At 38.3% G+C, this 24,259-nt stretch overlaps 1 protein-coding gene and 1 long non-coding RNA gene across 6 annotated transcripts in view; one reads left to right on the top strand and one right to left on the bottom strand.

Moving 5' to 3' along the window:
• The window catches only part of ROBO1 (roundabout guidance receptor 1), a 650,998-nt gene that overhangs the window by 282,224 nt on the left and 344,515 nt on the right, over window positions 1-24,259 (top strand). The gene's annotated exons all lie outside the window — the stretch shown is intronic.
• LOC130144058 (uncharacterized) overlaps window positions 1,824-24,259 on the bottom strand; it is a 43,172-nt gene continuing 20,736 nt past the window's right edge. Inside the window, exon 3 of the long non-coding RNA XR_008819998.1 lies at window positions 1,824-11,605. This is a non-coding gene — a long non-coding RNA (uncharacterized LOC130144058). The remainder of the gene's footprint in view (window positions 11,606-24,259) is intronic.

Here is a 24,259-nt window from a genome sequence, read left to right as displayed (position 1 = left end):
TCTTCATTTTAAATATCACAAGCAGACCTACCGCATAACTGTTCTTTAAAATAATCCCACTGAAGCTAGTCCTTCAGTGCTTTAGTGCTGAGAGGTCTTTCATCAAAACCTAGAGGTGCAAAAATATCAGCCCAGCATGCCTTCAGTACTTACATCACCTGAAAATTATTTCCTGTGTGTGTTCTTTCTAATTCAAAGTGCCTATGTTCAACTCACATTCCAATTTTAAATGTACTTTGATTTAATTTCCTTTGGCATAAGAAAGAATCAGCAGAGAAACTAAACAGTTAAATCCACAGTATTCAAATAAGAACCCCCCCCAAAAAAACCCTAAAAAAAACCCAACCCCACAACACAAAAGTAGTAAGCTGTACCTTCCTGCACAGACTTTGTGTCATTCTGAATTTGTTTTGATTTGCATTGTGTCCTTTCATGTACAAGAAGGCAAGAATGAGAAGGGATGTGAAACAATGAAATTTCCTTTAAAGAGTGATCATTTAATAAAAGCCTGGGAATATAATATTAAAATAGTAAAATTAACTGCACCACTACACTTGAACTACATTTAACAGCATTATGTTCCCCAAAGGTACGTGGTGTATGTGTTGTGCTCAGTCAGTTTCTGATTTATAGACAGAAAATCCTCTTGACTACCAAATCAGGCATAATACTTTTTTGTTTCACATTGTATTACTCTCAGTGTGATATGATGGAAAATTCTAATTCACTAAAGAGATTTTACTGTAACACCCTACATATATCAAAAAGCTCTTTCAAAAAAACCCCCAAAAACAAACCACATTCAAGATACTCTGAATTTTATGTGGTAGCTTTATATCATTCATTTTCTTAAATGACCTCCCTAGAGATTTTCATTGTATTCCAGTAAGTGGAGTATTGAAGGGATTGTATTATTAGCTGTCACTTAAAAATAAGAATACAAGGATTTCTCAAGAAAATTATTGTGACTTTCTCTTCTTTTTCAAGAAGCTTAAAAACTAGAAGCAGAATACAGGGATATAATGTATTATATCTCTAGGAAAACACTATGATTTGTATGAAATGCCAGGAGATGCAGCATTATTTTGGCAAAGTTGATTACACGGGAAACAAATCTCATCAAAGACCCCCTTTGGCATGGGTAAATTTAGTTAGATCGGGCCCGTTGATCTTTGCCAAGTGCTGTCTTGAATTATTCCATACTAAAATGCTGTATGCACATTACTAAAAGCCATGGTCCCTTTTATATTGATTATTCTAACCCATAGAGTTACAAATGAATTCTCAATTTTTATGAAGACATGGTTCAGTTCACAGTGGCCAGCAATTCAGGGGCTATTGCGTTTGATTACTAGTCCTTTACTCAGTACTGCTCAAAGCAAGGATTAAGCTTTATAAAGATCTATACGGATCCATGCCTAGAATTCCATCTATCTGAGGATCCGACCTCTGTCTAACTCAGTCCTTCTCTTCTGTAGGGTAACTAATGGAAATAGGTCTAACTGGAGTTCGATCAGTAGGAATTCTACCAAGATAGGTGTGCAAATACAAGACTAATTATTTGTCTGATTCAAGCAGCGAACACCTCATTTACTCTGCAGCTACCCCTACAACTCTAGCAACCTCTAAGTGCAGAGAGGAACAAATGCCCAGCATTTAACTGTTTTAACTGGTATAGAAAACTGTAACATTTTTGTGTTAGATTATATAAGGTTTCTCCCTCCTAAAATACAGGCTTTTGTGAGGACAAAGAGTAAAAATAAGGAAGACATTATAAACACCTAGATGAATTACCTCTGTGCAAGATGAACAAGATTTTAGAGTAAATTTTCACACATCCTCTTTATTACAAGACAGGCACACACATACATTGTCCAAAACACTAAAAAAAATGAAGTTGTGGATTAAAAAGTGTTGAATTTCACAATGACTGTGTTACATAAATACATTTCCATTGATGAACTGTAAACATGAGCAGAAATCAATGATGAAGCAAATACTATTTCTTCATATGTCAGAAGGAATGGATTTACATTTTGGTTCAGCATTTAAACTGTTACAGTGGATGGAGAATGCCTGGCAATTTATATTAAAAATATGAGACATGTTTTTCATAGATAATCACATCGAATGGTAAGACAAATATATACAGATTCTCAAATAACCTTTGTTTGGAACTCAGAGACTAGAACATTTCATGATATTGCTGCCATACATCAGAATGAATCAATACAAACCAAGAATAAGTTTCTCAGGTGAAACAAACATCAGAAAACACGTTCTGTCCTTATCGATTCCAACAATCTACCAGCAATCTAATGATGTTATAAGTTTTATACAATATCATGTTCCACAGCAAGGCATACGGTAAGGAGCTTTTCATTCTGTCTCTAGAATACTGTCTCCTGGGTTCTAGTTAAATAAGACTGAGCTCTGCAAGCAATGAATTCCAAGGGTTCATAAGAAGGTTGTGTTTCACAATTTAATTCGATCACAGTTGTTTCCATTTTTTCTTTAATTTATGATCTATATAATTTCAACTGAATAGCAAAAAGCCTCTCATATTCATAATCCTGAAGGAAAGCCCCTTTTGAAATGATGGTTGCAAATATTGCATATTGGAGCAAATATAATCAAAATGAAAGGATAATATTTATTAAAGGTACATTACTTTGATAAATGACAGATAGTCATTTTGGGAAGTACAGTTAAGTAATGAAAACAGAACAAACGCTCAGAAGCATGATATACTGGAATCACGAGGCCTCCCTAACATTGTTATGCACTTCAGCCTTTACTAGTAAATCTCTGCTGAAAAGCGAAGGAAGAGGGTCAGGGGTTGCTTCTGTAAAGAACATAAAGCATAATAATCAGACACTTTGGAGTCAATAAAATGTTAACATGACATGTTAAGTAGCAAAGAAAAAATAAGTGAATAAAGTACTTGCTTCAAAGGTAGGATAATACATAAAAATAGTCTGAGTATTTTAGATATAAGGGCAAAAGCAGGTTTTATTTGTCGGAACTTCTGTGTGAACAAAATACCTCTGATCTTAGCCCTACTTTTAGCGTTTGAATGGCAACTAAGTTTGATAGAGGAGGAAGACTATATTTTGTCCAAAAGGCAGGTCCCATTCCGTTTGGACTGGCTGACAAATTAACAGATACTAGCTGCAGGCTGCCTACAAGCACGGACTGACTCCTGGGCAGCCAACATCTTCAAAATGGTAAATAGAAAACACAGGGGAGAGCTGAAATACTACAGTGTGCAAGGAAGATTGTGGGAAAACTGATGATGGTGCATTACACTGCGGACAGTACAGAGATCACAAGAAGTGAGAGCACCAAGACGTGGCAACGTGAGCGCTGGGAGAGAAGGCCAGGAACAGCTCCTTAGGAAACCAGGCTTCGCTGATCTGGCTGGTCAGGAAACTAGTTGTTCTCATGCCACGCGCTGTACTAGTCATATATTATTCATCGCTGATGACACTGCACAATTTGAAAGAAAGCTACATTTGTTATTGTTGTATAGAAAATAACTTTCCCATTCTCAATTTTAGGGACATATATATAACCAGAGGCATTATGTTACTCTCTCCTGTGATGCAGGTAAATAGACAAAATATCAAGAATTGACCTCATGATGAAACTGTTGGTTTCCTGTCATTTGAGAAATGCTTTCAGTAAAGTAGTTTCTTACTGGGAAATAAGTACATTTTCCTAAAATACCTCCAGTATATAAAACTGCTTTGCCACAGGACAGCAGCAGTTACGCAGAAAGCTCTCTCACTTGAATGCACTAGAGATTCAGGTGTCCCCACACGTGCTTTTCATTCAAGCACGTGGACTATCACTGAGTTTCTTCCCCTTGTTGATGTATTTACAGACCTTGGCAGGCCTACCAAAAAATTTCTGGCTCATACCACCGTATTCTTCTAGCTGAAGGATGAAAGGTGGTGATGGGATTGTCACTACTGTTACCCTTCTTACCTCTCAAGCTCGCTGCAAAGTCCAGGAATACTGAAAATCTCTGTGTGAGCAGGTTTTTAAAACACACTGACTGCAGAACTGAGTCAGTAATGGCAGTGCGGAAAATCAAGGTAAGGCAGACACTCCAGTTGGCCTAAGTGAGCATCGCTGCCCTAGCATATTGCATACAACGTATACGCTCTACCCACAACAGAAGCCATCTGTCGGGATGGCTTAGTGCCTACACACAGCCGATACGATCTTTGTCCCTGCAGTATGGGTGCCAACAACAATAGACTTGCTTCAGGAACCACTGCAACCCTGTGAATAACCCCTCATCATGCAGGAAGCCCTTCTCTCTGTTGGCAATGAAGTATTAGTACCACATGTATCTTTTCAGTTGTTAACACCTGCTAATTAGCAGTAGTCATATTCTGAGCCTCATTTGTCAGATTGCATCTTGGCTAAGCGCTCAGCACAGTCAGAAATAGAACTGTTAGAAATAATATAAAATCATAGGGCCTCTGGAGCAGAAATTGTCTTTTTAAGAGCATCGTATTGCAGTTGGCTCAAAGTAAGCTTTTGGGTGTTAATGTAATGGAAACTAAACATGATTTTCTTTTCCTGTGAGAAGAAACCTTTGAATATGAAGTTCAAACCCCATGAAAAACATACTAGTAATGAAAAATTGTCAGTTTCATTTATATTGCCTTAGTCTGAAAGGGGGCAAGAGCCAGTAAAGGAAATAAGCCCTGACAGTAGGACCCTAGGCTTTGAAGCTTCAGTTGCAGACAAAAGTCCGATGCAAAAAAAAGTAGAAAAACAAAAAAAGTCAGTGGCATAGTAAAGAAGCTGCATCCTTTACATGAAGAAAATCCTACTATTGAGCATTCTTCTTCAAATGGATGTGGAGAATTATCAATTAACTACCTCTGCTAAGCAATGGACAACCTACTTGATTGCCTTGAGTGCCCGCCTGTCTTGATGAGTAGCAGTAATGTTGGATTTCTGTGGTAGATTTGCTTTTAGGCTCTCTCTGAAAGTCCCAGCAACACATGCGCATACATGATCCTCATTTGCAGTCCTGTTTGCATTTCAGCACCTTGCTTCTCACTTCATGCATCACAGATGAGGACTAGATGGGCAAGGTCAAAGAAGAGGCAGCTGCAACTTAACTTTAGTAAAAGAGGTTTTTTTACACAAAGTATTTGAAGGAAATTTTCTGTCTTCTTTCAGTACAGAGCTCAGTCATGTTCCCTGTTGGTCAGTGTTCACATTTTCTTTTCCATTTCTGTTTTAATGGTCATGCTTGGGTCCTACTCTCCTTTCTGCTGGGGTAAAGCTTATATTTTAAGGGTCTAAAATTCTTCCCAAACCCTCTCTTGTCGGTACATATTCGTCTTTTTGTGTTAATTACCAGTAGAGTAGTGATGTCTTCTAAACTGTATTTCATGGCACTTTAAAAACTAGTTCTGATCACTAAGATGTCATAATGAGATGTATTTTACTTGCCCTTACTTATCACTATTCATTTAGATGCAAAAATCCACTCTAACTGCCCAAGTAATACTGGAGACCTGACTTGAAGAATGCATTTGAACAATGCAGGAGGTTCTAGGTCATGTCTATAGCTCTTCCTTGCTCGTATAAACATCAGATGCAGTAGCAAAGTCAGATTTTAGCTGGTCAATTAACCTTGTTCCCAAATGCAACAGTGGGAAGAAATTAAACATCACTTCTTGAAACAGTTCTACATATTCTTAATATAAACTGGTATGACAGTGTCTCTCTCCCTGTCTATTTGATTTTTCCACTTTGCGCAAGAGACCAAAGGATACAGAGGGAAAAGTAACAGATGCCAGAGGGACAGTGAGCAAGACTGTGCTGGGATGATGATCTTGAACCAGTTCTTTCCTGTGCTGACATCTAGCATCTCTGCTCCTAGCTGAGACAGCCAGCACACTTTTGGGCCAGGAAAATTTTAGAATTTATAATGAAGCAGGTAACTATGAGGAGAAGTATGTTGCACCGTGATCAGTTTATAGCATTCTGGAATATCATTATGTGATGAAGTACCTGTTCAAGTCTGACTCCCATGGGATAAAGGAACTGGAAGTCTGGCTTTCGTACAAAATGCATTAGGTAATGTTATCTATAGTGAGTGGGGAAAATAGAGCTTATGTAGGTGTTTATTAAACTCTGGAATGTATATATCAAAATCTCTTCTTCCATACGCATGGATCAATTTTAGCAAAGTGGCTAATCATCCCTTGCTGACTTACGTCTCCTTCTGTTCAATATTGTTGATAATATGAATCAAATAGAAACTTCCTAGTTCATGTCTGTCACATGGAGAGACTTTCATTCTTGCAATTAAATCAGCCGCATATTCATGACACACTTTTACTTCAAAATAGATGTGGATTTGAAAACTGGGACTAAAATCCTAGCATATTCTAGAAACTCGGGGCTCTGGATGTGCAGTATAGGGATTAGAGTTCAAGTGAAACATTCCATTTGCTACACAGAAGGTAAGAGTTGCATAATAAGTACATTTAGGGCCATTTGAAAAGAAGGAATGAAATCAGATTCCTATTTAACAGTAGACTCTCCCAAGAGCTCTAAGCAGTACTCCATTACTCATTTAGAGAAGCAATGAAAACATTAATTGACCTCTTGATTAGTATTTAAATAATAAATTCCACAGTGGATTAATGCACTGGCCTTTTACCTCAAAGACATAGTTTAAAAATGACTTGACAAAAAAATCAATTTAATTACATGATACTAAAATTGCAAGTGCCAATAGGTGAGAGTTTCCATGCACAAAAGGCCACACATCACATAATCATGCCAAATTGGAATTTATTCAGTGCTTTCTCTTTTTTTTTTTTTTTTTTTTATTTTTTAATGAATGCATGCATGGTGTGTGTTGAAAGAAAGCAGGCTGCCACCTGCCACAGAAATATCCCACAGAGCAGCTCCCATCCTTGTGAACTAAAATATTTGGTTTAAATGCTGGAAACCTGAAAACTGACACAGTTCCATTATCACATTCAGCTAATTAAAATAGATGCATTCTGGAAAGAAATGTGAAATGTTTGCTGTAAAGGGTATATTTAGTAGAATCATTGCACACATAGATTTGTGGAGAATAAATTCAGATTTTGTTTTTATAGAAGATCTTTAAATGCAAACTTGGTGTTGGCCAAGTTATTGGAGTCTGGAGGTACTTGTTTCTATTATATTAAATCAGTTAATGCGAGGCTTTTCTTATGACTTTGACAGCTGGGAAATATCATAAAGTCCTCTTAGTAGGCTTCTACTCTAAGGAGTGAAAGTCTCATGAGGTCATCTATTCCTTTGAGTTTTATCTTACTTAGTCTGAAACTCCGTGAAAACAGCTGGCCAAAACAGATCAGGAGAAGAGTCTGAGTCCACATTTGGGCAGGTCCCAGAAGAAAACTCCTTAGGGCAGGCTCTGACATTTAACATTTCTGATTAATACATCTAGATGCATGCTATGTTTTGGGGAAATTAGTTGTGAACCCTCATACTGTGACTGTGATCCTGTTTTTGACTTACAACATCCTTAAAAGTAGCATTCATTAGATAAGCGGGATAAATCTTCAGCATTAGGCATCCTGAGGCATCAGCTGGAATTGAAGCGTTACTGGCAGGTTGCAGGAAAACGGAGATATATTCAAAAGGCAAATGCAAAAACTTGTTTTATTTTTATTTTTTCCAACTTTTCAACAACTGAGTGTTCCGTGGTGCCAACTAAAGGTCACTCCCATTGAGAAAATCTATGCAGAAGAAACAAGCATTTTGTTTAAAAAACCGATTCAAATGGCTGGCTCATTTCTATTCCAGAACAACTGTGCAAAGCTTGCATTTGCAGGAATTTCTCTAGCACATATTTTGGTGGGGTTTTTTTGTTTGTCTCTGCATATGTTCTCGACTTTTGGATCATATAAAAAGGGCAGTGAGATTCTGTTAAAATTCAAGAGCTATCTAGCTGTAATAGGAAAAAAATGAGATTACATCAATTTGATCAGTCTTTTCTAAGTTGTTTTGCTTTACCAGCTTTGTGTGATGAATGTACAAATTTTGCCTCCTACTAAAAACCCTGTTGAAAAATATAATTGTTATAGATTTTCACATATTAAAAAAAATTGGTTCAGGCAGCTGGATACATATTGTGGCAGAGAGACTACATGGTATTTCTCTTTGTAATCTTAATTTTCTCTTCCCCTCTTGCTATTCATAATTAGTTGTCTCAAATATTAGAAAATCTGTAGGTCCAGAATCATAAATTTTTCCACTTTGTAAAACATCTAAGGGAGCTTTATTATGGTACCATTTCACTACACTTGCAGCACCATTTTATATCTTCTTCACACTTTGAAAGTCTTGCTAAGAACCTTGGACAACTTTGGACTACTGAGAAACTATGCACTTTTTCTATGCTGTTTCATCCTATAAAATGTGCATTTCAGAAAAAGCTTTCATAAGGCCATGGAAGCAAGGCATTTATGTAAGTTATTTTTTTTTAAATGTATTTCAAAGTAAACAAGAGAAGGTCTGTTTTGAAAAAACGGATCTCATTTTTTCACAATGTTGCCTGTTTTGCATAAAGTGCTTTTAGATGGAAAAGCTTAATACTGAATTGTTTATTAAGTTTTGTAACTAACCTATTTTTGTGCTTCATCACAAATCCTTCCTAGGGCTCTGTATGTCATAGCAGTTTGTTCACTGACATATTCTTTGCGTTGACCCACAAGACATAATATAGCCATGAAAGCTACACCTGCTTTATAATAAGAGTCACTTTACTCATGAGAATGACTTACAGCTACAATGTAGGAATTAGTGTTGAAGTGCTGTATTTTAATTCTATTCAATTGACGCTTCTTGACATTAAGTATTTATTCAAGTGGCAGGTGTCCTGTAATTTAGGAGGGTGATGGGTGGATTCCACTCGAACAAGTTCAAAAAATCATAGGCAAACTGTAATTGCAAGTTATGTAGGTGCACGGCTATGAATGTCTTGAAAAAAATCTTAATAGGTAAAAGGATTTTGTACTGGAGTTTTGAAAACATGGCTAGTCAGAAAATGTGACAGCTGAAGGCCCAGTCAGCAAAAGACCAATTCCCATATACAACTTCATCATCTAAATAGAATGGATCCATTCACACAGATAAGCATCTTGCTCGTTTGGAAAGGGTTTTCTGGGCTTGACTGGAAATGCACTGATAAATTATCTGTTGATGTCAGTCATAATTGTCTCAGACCCACAGTCTTTTAGAAAACTAGAAAATTACATCATCAACACCTGCCTAGGTGCTATTTATGTTAGGCTTACTAGATCTTATATCAACAAAAAATACCACTTAAATAATTTTAGTGATAATTTTTACAAACTTGCTAAGTCCCTTCATGTGTTTCAGAACCTGTGAGAGAGATTATTCACAATGCAAGTGTTCATTTTTGACAGAGGCAACAAAACAGAGCTCATCACCTGTAGAAACGCAATCGGCTTTGGAAGCAGTAATCATCACGACACATTTGAAAAGCAGTGTAATGTGTTTTGGCAGCACATAAATGAATAGCAATCAAAACCAATGCTGTTCTGTTTGATCTCTTACCAAATGATTCAGCGTTGTGGCTTAAAAGTCATACAGGTGTTCTGAGATTAAAACAGGACTACACTTTTCTTAAAGGAAAAGAAAATATTTGGGTCGTTTGGCTTATGGGATAAAAATTGACTGGAAAAAATTCTAATGTATTTCTGGACCTTGGTTCAGAATCAAAGGCAACAATTATAACTAGCCTTTATGGCTCAGCTAATTCATTTTGGAAATTAGTATGTATTATCAAATCACTTTACATGGGATAATCTGGTAGGAAATACAGTCTCCATTTTAAAGAGCTAAGAAGAGAAATGCTATGCTGAATTCATTTGGTCATAAATAAAAGCAGAGGTTGTAACAGGATAAATTACACAAAATTCTCAGTGCTGCAGCTTGCATAGCACCTCTGCAGCAAAACCAGTATTCTATAATAGTAATGTATATAATTTCAAATTGTCTACAAAAGGTCTGCAGGTAAAATGATAGGGGTTTATATGTGTATGGTGCCTTTCCTTCATCGGTATTCGATGTCTATCTTTTTTGACAGATCTTTGAACATTCTTACATTCTTCTGTAGCACAGTAACACCAAAACATCTTGAAAAAATGATTTATTTTGCTGTTAAGCCTTCTCTGGGAAATTACAAATGCTAAGTATTCAGTCCACTGATGTCAACAGGATTTTTCCATTGATTTCAATGAGCCTAGCATCCCAGCTGTCATTCTGAACAGCTCTTCTGTGTTCGAATTGCAAAGCGAATCATCCCATATGCTTAATGATTATAATTTTATAATAAAAATATAATTATAGTTCCATTAAATGCTTATCTCTATAGCTTATATATGACCCAGTCTCCCAGTTGTAGCTTTAGAAGGTAGACGAGTGGAAAAAATGTCTCCAGTTTAAAAGCTTATTTTAGAACCTGAAACAGATAGAAATCCTGATAAACTGTCCTTTTGTGGCCATTCACTCTGCCTCTTATAGCTTCTATAGTTTGAGATTTTAGATGCAAACCTAGAGGATGGAAGGAGTCCTATATTTTTCTTTTTTAATGTTTATTAATATCAGAAGATATTGAAAAAATGGATTCAGGAGAGTGTCAAACAGGTGGTTCTGTGTTTGTCACTGGAAGACTACTGACAAGCTTAGTTTGTTTTAGCTGAATTATTAATTATTAATTAAATCAAGGAGAAATTTGATCACAGTGTGTTACGATGCTCATGAAACAGCCTTTGGTGCAGAATGTGGCTGCACGTCACAGAACAATGAATGGCAGTTAAACCCAGGTATTTCATTGCCAAAGTAGCAACATATTTTAACATAATGGCCAAATCAGCACTGAATTCTAGATCATTCCGTGTCTTCAAATGCTTGAAACACTAGGCCATGACAGTGCAGTTCATTCAGCAATGCAGGTTATTAAGCACATATGGCATAAAAAGGCATAAAATTGTATGGCTGTTTTAGGTAACAGATGATTTCATGGTCTTCAGGCTTAAAATCTAGTCGGTGTTCCCATGCTCATGTTAAGTCTTAGTGACCTAGACCGTGCCAGGATAATCCACAGCCAGCTTCCACCTGCCTTGTACTTTCCTGCAGAATGCCATGCAGTCTGCTAAAGGGGCAGGGATACTCAGGGAGGTACCTATTCCTAAAGCTTTACGTTAGTCTCATAGTTTGCTGGTGGTGACAACTGAACCTGCCTGAACTGGCTGGACTTCCTCATCCATCTTCAGCTAGCGCCTTTGGTCTTCCCTCTCTTTTCCTTGCATCACCTTGCAGGCGGGTACGAAGGGTATGGCCCCAGCGAGCTGCTGGCTCAGCTGCTCCTGCAGATGCTCCCGAGTCAATGAGTGATGGAGATGTGCAAGTCACTGCTTCCGCTCACATCATGCATTTTCACTGAGCAGGTTAGAGAGCACCTGTATAGAACCTGACTTCCAGCAGGGAGGTGTTAGGCAGTGACTCGTGGATAAATCTTCTTCAGTTGACACAGCTTCAGCTGAAAGAAGATCTGTGAATAACGCAAGCTGGATGAAAACCACTATGTCAGTTAAACTAATTTACCACCCCTCCCAAAGCAAATTATTTACGTTTTTACTTTATCCTCCTGTATCGTACAGTGGCCTGATGTATGTAGACGTTTTGTGCACTCTGAAATATGTAAAGTACAGTATAGTACCACATCCAATAATCAAAATTAATGAGACACTTCTGCGAGTGTACAGTAAGATCAATACACTGTATTTGTGAATAAATATGTTCAGGAATCAACCAAGTGAAGAACATCCACGTTTCATGCTTATAAAGGCAGCAGTTCCCAAGGGACAGAAAAAATTATCTGTTCATCATCATAGCCAGGCAGCACAAAAACTACACCTTTTTTCAGCTGTACTTTGGTTATTTTCTTCTCAACTTTCCCAGCATACTTGACAGAATGAAAACGCTTCATGAATCATCTCTCTGAATGTAAATGTAAATGCATGTGACCATAAATAGATGTGAAAATGAATTTGCACTGTATATATGCATGCTAATTTTTCCAAGCTACAAATTTGCCATCTTTTAGATAGATAAATGATTTAATTTCTCTCCTCGGCATTCTTTTTAAAGATTGCCTTTTGTACCCTTGAAAACAGTTTTTCATACGGTATAACAAATTGTCTTTAAGATTTATTTTTTGTTTAAACTTACAGCCAGCTTAGTATTTCTGAATTTTAAGGAAATTCTAATTTTCTAATTCTGAACCCATAATACTAAATTTGTAACTGAAAATACATGAAATATTTTGATATATATATATTTTAAATAAGATCTATTAAGGAAGAAGAGCTTGTACTTTTTAAAAATCAACATCTAGGATATGACTTGAATATAAACTTTCTCAGGTCTAAGTAATATAAGCATCAGCAAAAGCTAGCCAAATGTGTGTTACTGCTTGATTGAGACAAGACAGCCAGAGATGTCAATTTTTGAAAAATACATCTGTTTTCCAGTCTGTGAACCCGTAGCTTTGTTTAACCAGACTTTATCCATTTGCCGCCCAGAATGCATTGCCCCTGATGATAAAACTCCAGTACACTGCAATATAAATTGTGAATTTTCTTGAGTTAACTAAGTTGCTGTGCTCTTCTGAAAAATTTGCAACATACTGCGTTGCCCTTCATGCAGCCATAGCTGCTCTGAGGCGCAGGAGGAGGGGTGAGCCCTCTGACTGTGGCATCACCAGCGCCCTGATGTTAGCAGCACTGATGGACGTTTGATGGCTAGGACATTTGATGGCTAGGACATTTGATGGCTAGGACAGGCTGGAGTCACTGCCTCGCACGGGAGCATGTCAGACTCTTGTACCTCTGAGAGACAAGGGCAGCCCCTGGGTTCCAAAGTCATTTTGAGGGGGAAGCCGCTATCACCATGGACACAAAGTGCCATTATTCACCTAACTCAGTACTGGAGGCAGTGTGCCTGCCAAGTTTGGAATTTTACATCCTCACATGACAAACTATTTTTTTCCTTTTTTTTTTTTTCCCCCCCCCTCGTTACTATATTACTTGTTAGAAAAAGAATGGTGCCTTTACTAAGCATCTTGGCAGGAGAGTAAAAAGGATTTGGAGATGTTGGGAGAGGTGTAGCTCAGAGCGCAGGGCAGTGAGTCCCTAATCTCTAGTGGAACTTGAAGTGCGAGGAACAAAACAGTTTCCTGGTGATGGCTAACTGGGAGGTGCTGTTGATTCTCTTGAGGGACAAGAATCCTTCCAGAGGGATCTGGATAGACAGGAGCATTGAGCAACGATTAATGGGATGAAATTCAACAAGTCCAAATGTATTTTTCACGTATGACAGGGTATGCTGGGCACAAGTATAAATTGGGAGAGGAGTAGCTGGAGAGCAGCCCTGCAGAAAGGGATCTGAGGGTGCTGGCTGCCAGCAGGTTCCATACGAGTCAGCAGTGTGCTCTGGCAGCCCAGAAGGCAAACTGCATCCTGGGGTGCAGCAAACACAGCGTAACCAGCGGTCAAAGGAGGTGATCATCTCGCTGTGTTCAGTGTTGGTGTGGCCTCACCTCAAGCACTGGGTGCAGTTCTGAGCCCCACAATTTAAGAAGGATGTGAAGGTCCCCTTGGTTATGTCCAGAGGAGGGCAACAAAGGTGGTGCAAGGGCTAGAAGGAATGTCCTATGAGGAGCAACAGAGGACTTCAGGCTTCGCTAGTTGGGAGCAAAGGAGGCCGAGGTGTGACCTCTTGCTCCCTACAGCTTTCTGCAGAGGGGAAGGGGGGAGGGAGGTGCTGACCTCTTCTCCCTGGGATCCAGTGACAGGACATGTGGGAATGGTTCAAAGCTGCACCAGGGGAGGTTCAGACTGGGCATTAGGAAGCATTTCTTTGCAGAGAGGGTGGTCAAACACTGGACAGCCTTCCTGGAGAGGTGGCTGATGCCTCAAGCCTGTCAGTGTTTAAGAGGCATTTGGACAATTCCTGTAATAACGTGCTGTAACTTTTGGTCAGCCCTGAAGTAGTCAGGCAGTGGGACTAGATGGTCACTGTAGGTCCCTTCCAACTGAAATACTCTATTCTGCTTTATTCTTACAGGAAGTCAAGTAAAGATAGATCGATCTGCTAGATATTACTTCTATTTGTGTGATAATATACATATTTCAAATAGAACAGATGCAAGCATTAAGACATTAGAATTTAATAATTAAAAATATGGTGTTATTTCAGTTCTGGTAAAACCATTCAGACTGGATGAAATAAAGATTAAACAAGCATGAGACTATATAAAAATTGCTTATTTTAAGGTGGAATGTAACAATACACAAGTATTTCTAGATAACAGATTTAGAAGGAATAGTTGCTTGAAAATATTAGACCATGGTTCCCAAGCTGCCCTAGCTGCCTAAATATATATACACCTGTAGCTCAGAATAAAAGGAAATAGTGACTTAAAAAAAAAAGAATTTAAAAAAATTGTTTACTACAAAGTCACTTTTATAATCTCTGATCAGTCCTAGAGGCCTGATCTTGGACTAGGCAGGCTGTGTTTGATAAGAATACAGAAGCTCTTATATTTTTGAAACATTAGAAATTATTTAGGCTTGGTGTGCAAAGGGGCTAGGAAAGAATTCTTACTTTTTCCAGTTATGGAATTTTATCTTAAAAATTATAGCTGCTCTGGGTTGCAAGCTGGGCAAGATTTAGACTATTACCTAAAGAATTCAGATGTAACAGGCAAATGAATATGGAAAATTAACTTTTTAAGTGCTCCTGCAAAAATGTTTGTAAAATCTATGAAATAGAAAGAACTTATAGATTTTAGAAATTGTCACGGACTAAACTGCTTTTGTGGTGACCCATTTGGGGCATTTGCAAAAGAAGCATCCACACAGTGCTAGAAAATATTTTATACTACGTGCACATTATCATGAAAACCATTTCAGTTGTATGTATTAAATATGTGTGGTTTTATATAGATATGCATTGTGTGACGTGTATATATATGTAAATATATAAATATATATATACACACACACTGTTTTTGCGCATTTTGTCTAAACTGGCTAAATATCCCAGTTCTTTTCATTAGTGTTTCACTCAGTTTCCAGTTCTAAGGCATAGAAGAACCCAATTTGTTGTAACACCATGAACCAACAGAGTCATCATAATGAAACCTGTACTACTGGTTTTGAGAGTGAAAGTTATTCATGCTTGGACATTAGAAAAACATACAAATACATACAGATTCTAGGGAGGTGTTCTGCTTTTAAAAGGCTGTGTACCAACAGCATGGTTATAACTAAATGGTAACAAGAAGTGAAAATTGCGAATTCTGGGACATGACTTTATAAAGGATTCTCTCATTTCTGTATTGTGTTGGTTTCTATCAACTGTAAAATACTGAGTTAGTAAGACATGATTTCAAATTTATTTTACTGTTTTTATTTTCTAAATGCTAAAACAATTTAACTTCTTTCTTCTCCTTCAGAGAATTATCTTCTTTTCATGAGGGAGATAATTGAAAATCCAAATTACACGCTTAAGTACTTCCTGAGATACTAAATTACAGTATATGCAATAAAATGTAGAGGTCAGACACAAGCAAAACATCAGTGTGATCATGTCCCTGTATTTCCTGAGTATTTACGTATGCTTTTCAATTATAAGACATACTAACCAAAACTGCAGAATAAAAAGGTAAACATGAGGATTTGATGAGATCTCCAACTCCAATGTAGAAATTTCATGTTTCATAAAGACGACAACTTTAAAGTAACTGAAATCCATAAATTCTGGCATAAACATGCAAACAACTTGAAAGCATATGTAGGTGGATCCTGGTTACTTAAGAATGCCTAAACAGCAACATAACTAAAAAGGCCAGTTTAGGGAAAACCAGGATCACGCTGGTATCATCCTTTCTGGATACAGAATGTTTGTTCTGCTTTCTGCTGACCTCCCTCTAGTGGGGGCATGTAAGTCTGCATGCAATGAAGCTTCAACGTCTCTCCACAATTTTTCATGCACCAGAGCTGTAACGCATGATGCATATGTTACAAACATCTGTTTTCAGTAATCAAGACAAATTCTGTCAGTTCCTTTAGGGAAAAGCAGTTTATGTAGTATACACAGAGACTGGAATTACAAAGCCTTGGAATTCAAAGGCCCATCAGAGAATGGCCAGGAATGTCATTTGATTGCTCGCTAAACCCATTCCTTATTGATTGCAATTTTAATTTTTTTAAAAAATAGAATTAATATACTGGCTAGATTCTTCCTAGATGTGACACCGGTGCAGAAGGAGAAAGGAAAAATAGAGAAACAGGTGTTTACAGAGACTTCTTTATCCCTCATCCTTATGGGGTGAGCAGGCTCTCAAGGGGATAGGAAATAAAGTCTGGCCTCACCTCCCCTAATCTCCACACCAGCCTGCACTCTGTGTTTGGTATGCAGGAGGAGTATATTGCACCCCATAAATCAATGTAGTGCCAAATCTGCTCTTTCCCTCACACCCACGTTTTGTGCCTTCAGACAAGTGGAGCTCTGATGCAGAATGTCTTCCAGTTCCTGCCGCAGAGCGCTGTGCCTCAGCTGCCCTCGGCTTTCCTTGGGTCGCAGTGAATGGTATGACGAGCTCCTCTAAAACCATGCACTGGTGATTCACAAATGTATACAACAAGATTACTTGTGCACGTATGACACGTGGCAGCCTTATACACAGAGAAGCAAACCTCTTACAGATACAGTGGGTAAATAGATAAAAGCCAGGAATACACACACATGTGCATACCTTCACTCCTGTATACCCTCAAATGCAACTTGTCAGTCATTTTAAGGAAGACAAAGTAGTTGCAAGATCACAGAAGGTTGTTCTTCTCATATCAATAGCATTAATCATATATTTCACTGTGAATATAACAGTAAAACACAACTTTGATTAATGATAGTGTCGCTGTATTTAATTAAGTGCATGCAACACAGCACCGGTTGGTTGTGATTATTTCTCCCCTTGACCTCGTCTAGCTGAGGAAGAATGTGAGTGAAATCAGGGGTGTTCCACTGATGCAAACCTGGCATGGGAGGGGACTTCTGGGGCCATCTTTGCCCAGATGACTTCTCAAAACTCAAGAGAAGGAAAAAGACGATCAAGTCTGAATGTTTGAACTCACATCAAACATTACAGTAATCAGTTATAGGCAGTTAAATCACACCTGTGGATCCCAACTCAAAGCAGCGTCTTCTTGTCCTAAACTTTGCACTCATGTATACTGGGGAACTATTCCAAAGAGTTTCCAGTTGTTGGAAACAAAGGTTAGGGAATGCTTACAGGTGCAAAAAAGTTACTGATAGATCTGGACATTGACTTCAGATAGCCCTCTGGTACGCAGCCGTGTGCTAGATCGGTATGGTTGGGCTCTGGCTCTTGCTTTGGCAGGGGTTTGAGCTCTCTTTCACAATTGCCTTTTTTGTCAATACAATGGAGCCTCACAGTTCTCAGAGGGTGTGTTGCTACTAGCTGCATGCAACCCCTAGTGAACTGACACGAGCAGCAGAACAAAACCAAATGGAATGGCTTTGCCAGTGAAAAAGAGTAAACTCCAAGTAGCAAATCTCACAGAAGGGTAGAGGAAAAGAGAAGAAAGGTCAGAAAGAAATGATGGGAAGAGGGAAAAAAGATGGAGAAGGACAGGTCAACTGCAGCATTCATTGCTGCATATAAAGGAAATGGAGGTGAAAATCCTGCATGGATCTATCTGAAAGAAGAGGGAGAGGTCTTTACATAAAGACCTTGCAAACCATTGCAGTAGCCCCCAAACCACATTTCCTTCCACCGCACGCTATTTGATCCTGCTGCTGTATTGACTTTTGTGTGCTTTTAGTAGTTACTTCTTTGGCAATGGGAACGGGAAACGTTCTGCAGAGTTGTGGGCATGGCATTATGTCAGTGAGCAGGAAGGAACTGGAAGGGTTTTACCTGCCTGTGGCAAAGATAACTAAAATGCCTCCTAGGGCGTCTTGCCAGCAGCCTTCAAAAGCGCCACTTTGATTGCACCTTTAAACTGGGCAGCTTGTGCTGTTCACTGTGCCAAATAAAAATTCTCTTGGTTTCTTTTTAGACAGCTTTTGAATCATGGTGAAGCCAAAAAAGAAATGTCTCTAATAAGTGCTATTTTTTCCACTCACCACTAACACAAAAATGCTGAACAGATTGAAGGCAGGGGGATGGGAAGGCAAGAGGGATGAGTGAGGAGGAGTTCCATTGTGCTGAGACCAATTATAGAGGTCTCAGCCCAAAAAAAGACTCTTTCAGAAAGTCACAAACAAATGAAAACAGAAGACTGTGATAAATCGTGGCACAGCTTTAACAGCCATGCATCTCTTGTTCCCCCCAAAGCTATAATAATAAGCAAATTTGAATGGGTCATATCCCTCTGAGGACTGTAAATTCTATCAGTATTTGAATACTTTGCGTCTTCACTGTGTTAGATTATTTCACTAGTAATTAATTATATTTTTTTATTTAAAAAACCTGCAAAAACATACCACTTTAAAAAATTTATTCATCTTTCTGATACCCTAATATAGTATTGACAAAAAAAGCTTTCAGCTTGGTGTTGGAAACAAAACAAAGCATCAGCTGGAATTAAGGCTTGTTCTGTTGAATATGAATTCATCCACCTCCTTCAATTTTGAAATCTTAACAGCCTCACACCACATTCAGGTTGTTCCCTTGTACTTCTCTGCCTATTCATGCATCTTTATGCTCACAGAGCATTACATCTCTTTTGCCTCCCTGAACTTGTTTGTCCAATATGTTTTTCACATAGCATATCCTTCCAGAGTGTGTTTTCAGAAAGCAACACATGGGAAATGCTGTAGAACCTCCACTTTTTCAAGCTCAAGAGGGAAAATAACCAGCTGATAATCATTAGATTGTGGGAGCTGAAGGCATATATGACATAAGTACGTAAGCATAGCTTTCATTGAAAAGTGTATAAATGGCTAACCGGAGTGGGTAAATCTGTCCTGAAAATTATTTGGTGATACCTATCAGACGCGATCACAACATACAAGTTACACTGTGGTGTTTTCCTGACTATATCTTAAGGCAGTTTGGAAGACAGATTATGTCACCACTCCGTTTCTGGTTGCCATTATTCATGCTTCTATTGAATTCCATCTATTTCTGTTCTCATCATTGTTCAAAAACACTGGATTGTGCCACCACAGTTGGGAATCAGTAAGGAGGACCATGTCAGTTCTAAAAAAGGAAAGCTTTATGCTTTCACAAAAAAGGCTTTGTTAATTAGTGCTGCACAAGGAGGGAAATGACAAAACTCCATACTTTTCCATTTAAATGTTTGTAAAAGTGACTTTGTTTAAATTTCACTGAGTGTAGCAGGAAATGTTAAAGCTGAAAGAGACCAGACAGAACATACTAATGTCCTTTGGGGTGGGAGTGAGAGGGAAAGGGACTTAGGATTATATTTTCTTTATTTATACTCTTTCCTTTCCACTAGAAAACTGTGAACTTTTAAAGCTTGTAAAAAAAACCCTATTGATTTGACAGCCCTGAAGATAGAACGCTTCTTTTTATATAGACAGCCAGCACAACATGAGCAACCACAGTACCAAACCCCTGTGTTCACTGCTGATCTGTGGACAAAGGGAACAATTACAGAGCCAGGGCAACAGCTGTGCGAGATGCCTCCTTGCACACATTTGGCTGGCTGTTTCAGAACACCCTTATACCAGGACACATCTCACCTATCCTTAGGTATTTAAATTCAGGCAACCTATTTACTTACTCTATGCAGATAATAGCTAAAGAGAGCTGCTTCTAGAGCATAAGCGAAATCTCAAATGGATTCTTCCATTTGAAAAAGTGCAGGACGCTTACACTCCTAACTTGGAGTCTTCAGTTACATGCCCAAAATTAGGTGGATGAATCTAGATCTTAGCATATCCATACAAGGAATTGATGTTGAGTAGCAAGTATACTTTTAATACACATGCTAGTGCACACTGCATTCATTTCCTCATATAGACAAGATATAACTCACAAATGGGACTGTTGTTTATTAGACAAATTAGTAAGATTCTGCTGCAGCTGTACAAGATAATTTCTGGAAACCGTATTGCTCCACTATCAAATAACTCATGCTCTGTACACAAAAATAATGTGCCTAAAGTACAAAACTTTAGCTTTTTTTTTCTATAGAAGCAAGGTTGCCTGTGGCAGTAAAATTTTGTATTTGGCTAGTCCTAAGAATACTGTTTATTTATTAGTGGAAATGATAATACTTATTTTGGCAACCAAAATTGACCTAATAAAACACAGATGTGTGAATGTAGCTATATTTGCATTCATGCAGAGATCTGCAATTTATAGTCACCTAGGGGCTCCCTGTGTCCGCAGTGAGCCACAGGCATTGGCTCCACACTCAGCAAAGCCACGGAAGCCTTTCTGTTTGGACTTCAGCTTCAGAGAGAGAAATGTGGATGTAGGTTTCATATAATTAATTTCCCGTTCTCTGCCTCTTCACTTTTTTGCTTGATTCATGAGAATCCAAAGCCAATCTCTTGTGGCCAGCTAACTTTTATTTTTAGGTCAGAAATTAAGCTGCTAATATAAAGATTATTTTTCTCGCTAAAGCCAGGAAAATAGATTTCTCCTTTATCCTCTCCTGTCCAAACTGATCTCTCCTCCACAAGGTAATCAAACATTATTTCATGTTTCAATTCACCAGCTTTCTGAAGCTGATGAAGATGACCTTGCTTCAGCCACGTTCATCCTCCTCTCACCAAAATTTGACTTCTGCTCCACTACACCAGGGTCTGCGAGTAAAACTGACATAAAACCTGCCTTTATAAATTGCATGCCAGTCGACGATTTGTACACCTATCACATTTTTTGGTGTTGGTTTGCTCCAGACAAATATCAGCCAACCTGGTGCCTTCTTGCAACACTTCAAAGCAAAATTGATTTGGTTTGTATTTCTTTGGGACTTTTTATCCTGCGTGGTAGCTAAACAATAGTTGTTTCCCACCTGTTCTGCAGGTTCATCCTACAGCTTTTGCATGGATGGGAATACCTACACTTGCCTGCAAAATTTTAGAATAACTTCCATGCTTTCCACTAGTAGTTTACTGCATTAGATCTTGTTTACGTGTTTCTTCTGGTCTTCAAAAAACAACATACTCCACATCTCTGTTTTGGTTTGTTCTGCTTTGTTTGAAGTTGTGGCTAAATAATGCTGGCATCCCTATCTTAGCTAGGTATTCTGCAGCATCCATGGTCCATCCATGAAAGTCAGTTACGTTCCATAAGAACAGTTTTGGTTCAAGGTACCATTGGGAAAAAGTAAATAAGAGCGATTGGCTTGGACTTGAATTGAGGCCACAATTTCTAGGGAAAGCTAATCTATCAGCCTAGCTGCATAAAGAAATCTTTGAATATTGACCCTGCAGAACTTGGTTTCATTCCCTAGCAAATCTTGAGCAAAATTGTTTATCTGATTTTCTAGAGCAGGACTGAGTTACTGGCTTTGTATGAATTTTTGGTTCTCAGCGTATGCTGGTTGCCAAGCAAAACTCCATTGCCTGTAAAATGCCATACGTAGTTTATCTTTTTGCTAAATACCTAAATCAGTATCCCATGATTCTATTATAACTTAGAATGAAACTTACTACAGCTGTTTATTCCTCGGGGTTTTTTTTCTCCATAAATCATGTTATTTAATTTACTTCATTGATCATCTTGTGCCATCACATGCAAACTGCAGCAATTTACTAAAATAGGTCATGAATTTGGCTCCTGACATATAGGTGTAAAGCTGGTATCTCAGCATGAGTTCTTACCTCGCTGGCTAATCTGGGGAGGCATCGGTGTGTGTTAAAGCAGGTTTGCTTCATAGCCAAGCTTGCCACATAAAAAGTTAGTAGTGCACAAATGATTTTAGAAAGGGAAAGCCCCAAAGTACTAAAAATAAAGTTAATTTGATGCTTCCAGATTAACTACAATATGCATTTCTCCTGGATTCAATCTGATCAGCCTGGTTTTCATTTCGTTATAGGAGTAAATATCTGTGATTTCTCATGAGACCATAAAGTACAATCATTCACAAAGAGATAACAGCACGCCAGTGTGCTTTGAAACATGCAGCTGCATTTTGGGTTTGCGTGTGCACGAGTCCATTACTTAGGCTCCATTTATTATTTGATATAAAGTACTGATGTACCTACGAAGAACAACTGTGCTGCTTTGTCCTACACTACTGCAGTAAAAAGCAACTGACTGCAGCTTTTGAACATGTCCTTTGCCCTGAGTATCTCATTAACACTTCAGCCTTCGTTGCGCTGTATCTTTTTAATTTTTAATGCAAAACCTCAGATTGAAGTTGAAAGGAAAAGGAAAGTAAATAAGAATAAATAGGAAACGAAGATATTCTGATACAAATATGGATGTATGCACATGCAGATTTTATACGGTATCTAGACACCTAGAGGGAAGGAAGTAACAGTGAAATACAAATGTTCGATGAGCCTGTGTGAGTGCATTGAGAAGTGCAGTCATTAGATTGACACAAACATTCACAAAGACTAAACTGAAAATTATTTATGCTTTTTATGTCCACATATAGGTAATGTGGTGTGTAGCTAATAAAGAAAACATTTTGGGTTGGACAATGGTGGAAAGCCCTTGAGTTCATATGCTTATATGTAGGACTCCTTTAATTTCTTAAAGTCATTCATTTGTCTGAAAGGTATCTCTGATATTGTTCTATTTTTTTAGGGTATATGTCTTTGTGCTTGGACTGTGCATAATTTTTACGATTTTGTTTTTCTCAGTTACAGCCCAGTTTCATTCATAATATATAATAAACTGCAAAAGGGCCAAATTACACAAAATAAAACATTAACTTTTTCTAAAAATACAAAAAGCAGAACATTCCTGAAGTCATGATTATTGGTTTATTCTACTCTCGCTTCAGGAATTTCACTGACTTCAGGAGTTAATCCCTAAATGTTAATGTATATATAGATTATTTTGATTTGCATTTGCTACTCATCCTTAGACAAATCAATAATAATGTTAATATTTTTTGTAACAGTGAGTACATACGCACTGTGTATCTACACCGTAGAGTAAGAAGGGGGAAAGAAAGCCCCACAGTTCATTAAAGATGCATCAGGCTTTATTATTATTCAAAAAAGAGGAAAGAAAAAAGAAAAATGGGTGAAGAGGCCATCCTCTGCAGCGTGATAGAAGCTAGGCTCATATAAAACAAGCCAAAGAATTAGTTCCTTCACCAAGGAATGACATGAAACCCTAGCCATGGTAGCTGTAAAAACAGTTAAAGGTCTTCTTTGTGCTCATTAGCACTGCTGTGCTGGTATTCTGTGTTGGCAGCTTTTGGTTCTGCTGAGGCAGTCCTAAAGAAAGTTGTTACCAGCCTATATTCTACAGTTCACAGGCTCTCAAAAAGGACACATTAAAACAGCTAGAATCCCCAGGGCAAGTGGGGAGATTAAGTAGCCCTCTCCCTCGACAGAAGCCCCCACAGACAAAGCTTGGCATTGTGCATTCAGTACACTATCTCTTTCCAGTACTGAACTTTACTATTGTCCTCCCGGATCCTAGTTTACAAAGTGTTTGGGGGACTTTGCGTAACGGTTCACTGGCATCACCATTGACAGCCATCTGAGTGTGGGAACTTTTTTAAAGGACGTGATGCCCCCGAAATCATTGGCCTGCTCCATCAGTCCTTAAGCAGACGCCAGTGGCAGCGTTTTAGCGTGTGTGTGTGTTGGGGGAGTTGTTCCTCTGCAGTTTTCTTGGAGTCTTATCTTTCACAAGAATACAAATTCAGGCAGGCAAAGCAAACATGGATTAGTTGTTTCCCAAAGGATCAGGCTTCTTCACAACTTGTCAGTTACAAGTTGTGCTGCAGAGACTGCCATCACAAACACCACAAGGTGCCTTGGAATACTTGTAGAGTTTGGGGGGGGGGGGGGTAGTAAACTACTGGGGGGAAATAACGGTACAGCATAAAAGTGCTGCTGTTCCAGTTATAGCAGCCATGGCAAGGATTCACTACCTACCCTGTTTAGTTCCATGTGCTTCGATGCTGAATTTTTTTCAAAATTTTTTTTAGTT

Source organism: Falco biarmicus, chromosome 2, assembly GCF_023638135.1.
Source record: "Falco biarmicus isolate bFalBia1 chromosome 2, bFalBia1.pri, whole genome shotgun sequence".
NCBI classification, from domain to species: Eukaryota; Metazoa; Chordata; class Aves; order Falconiformes; family Falconidae; genus Falco; species Falco biarmicus.
This window is presented reverse-complemented; position numbering and strand designations above follow the sequence as displayed.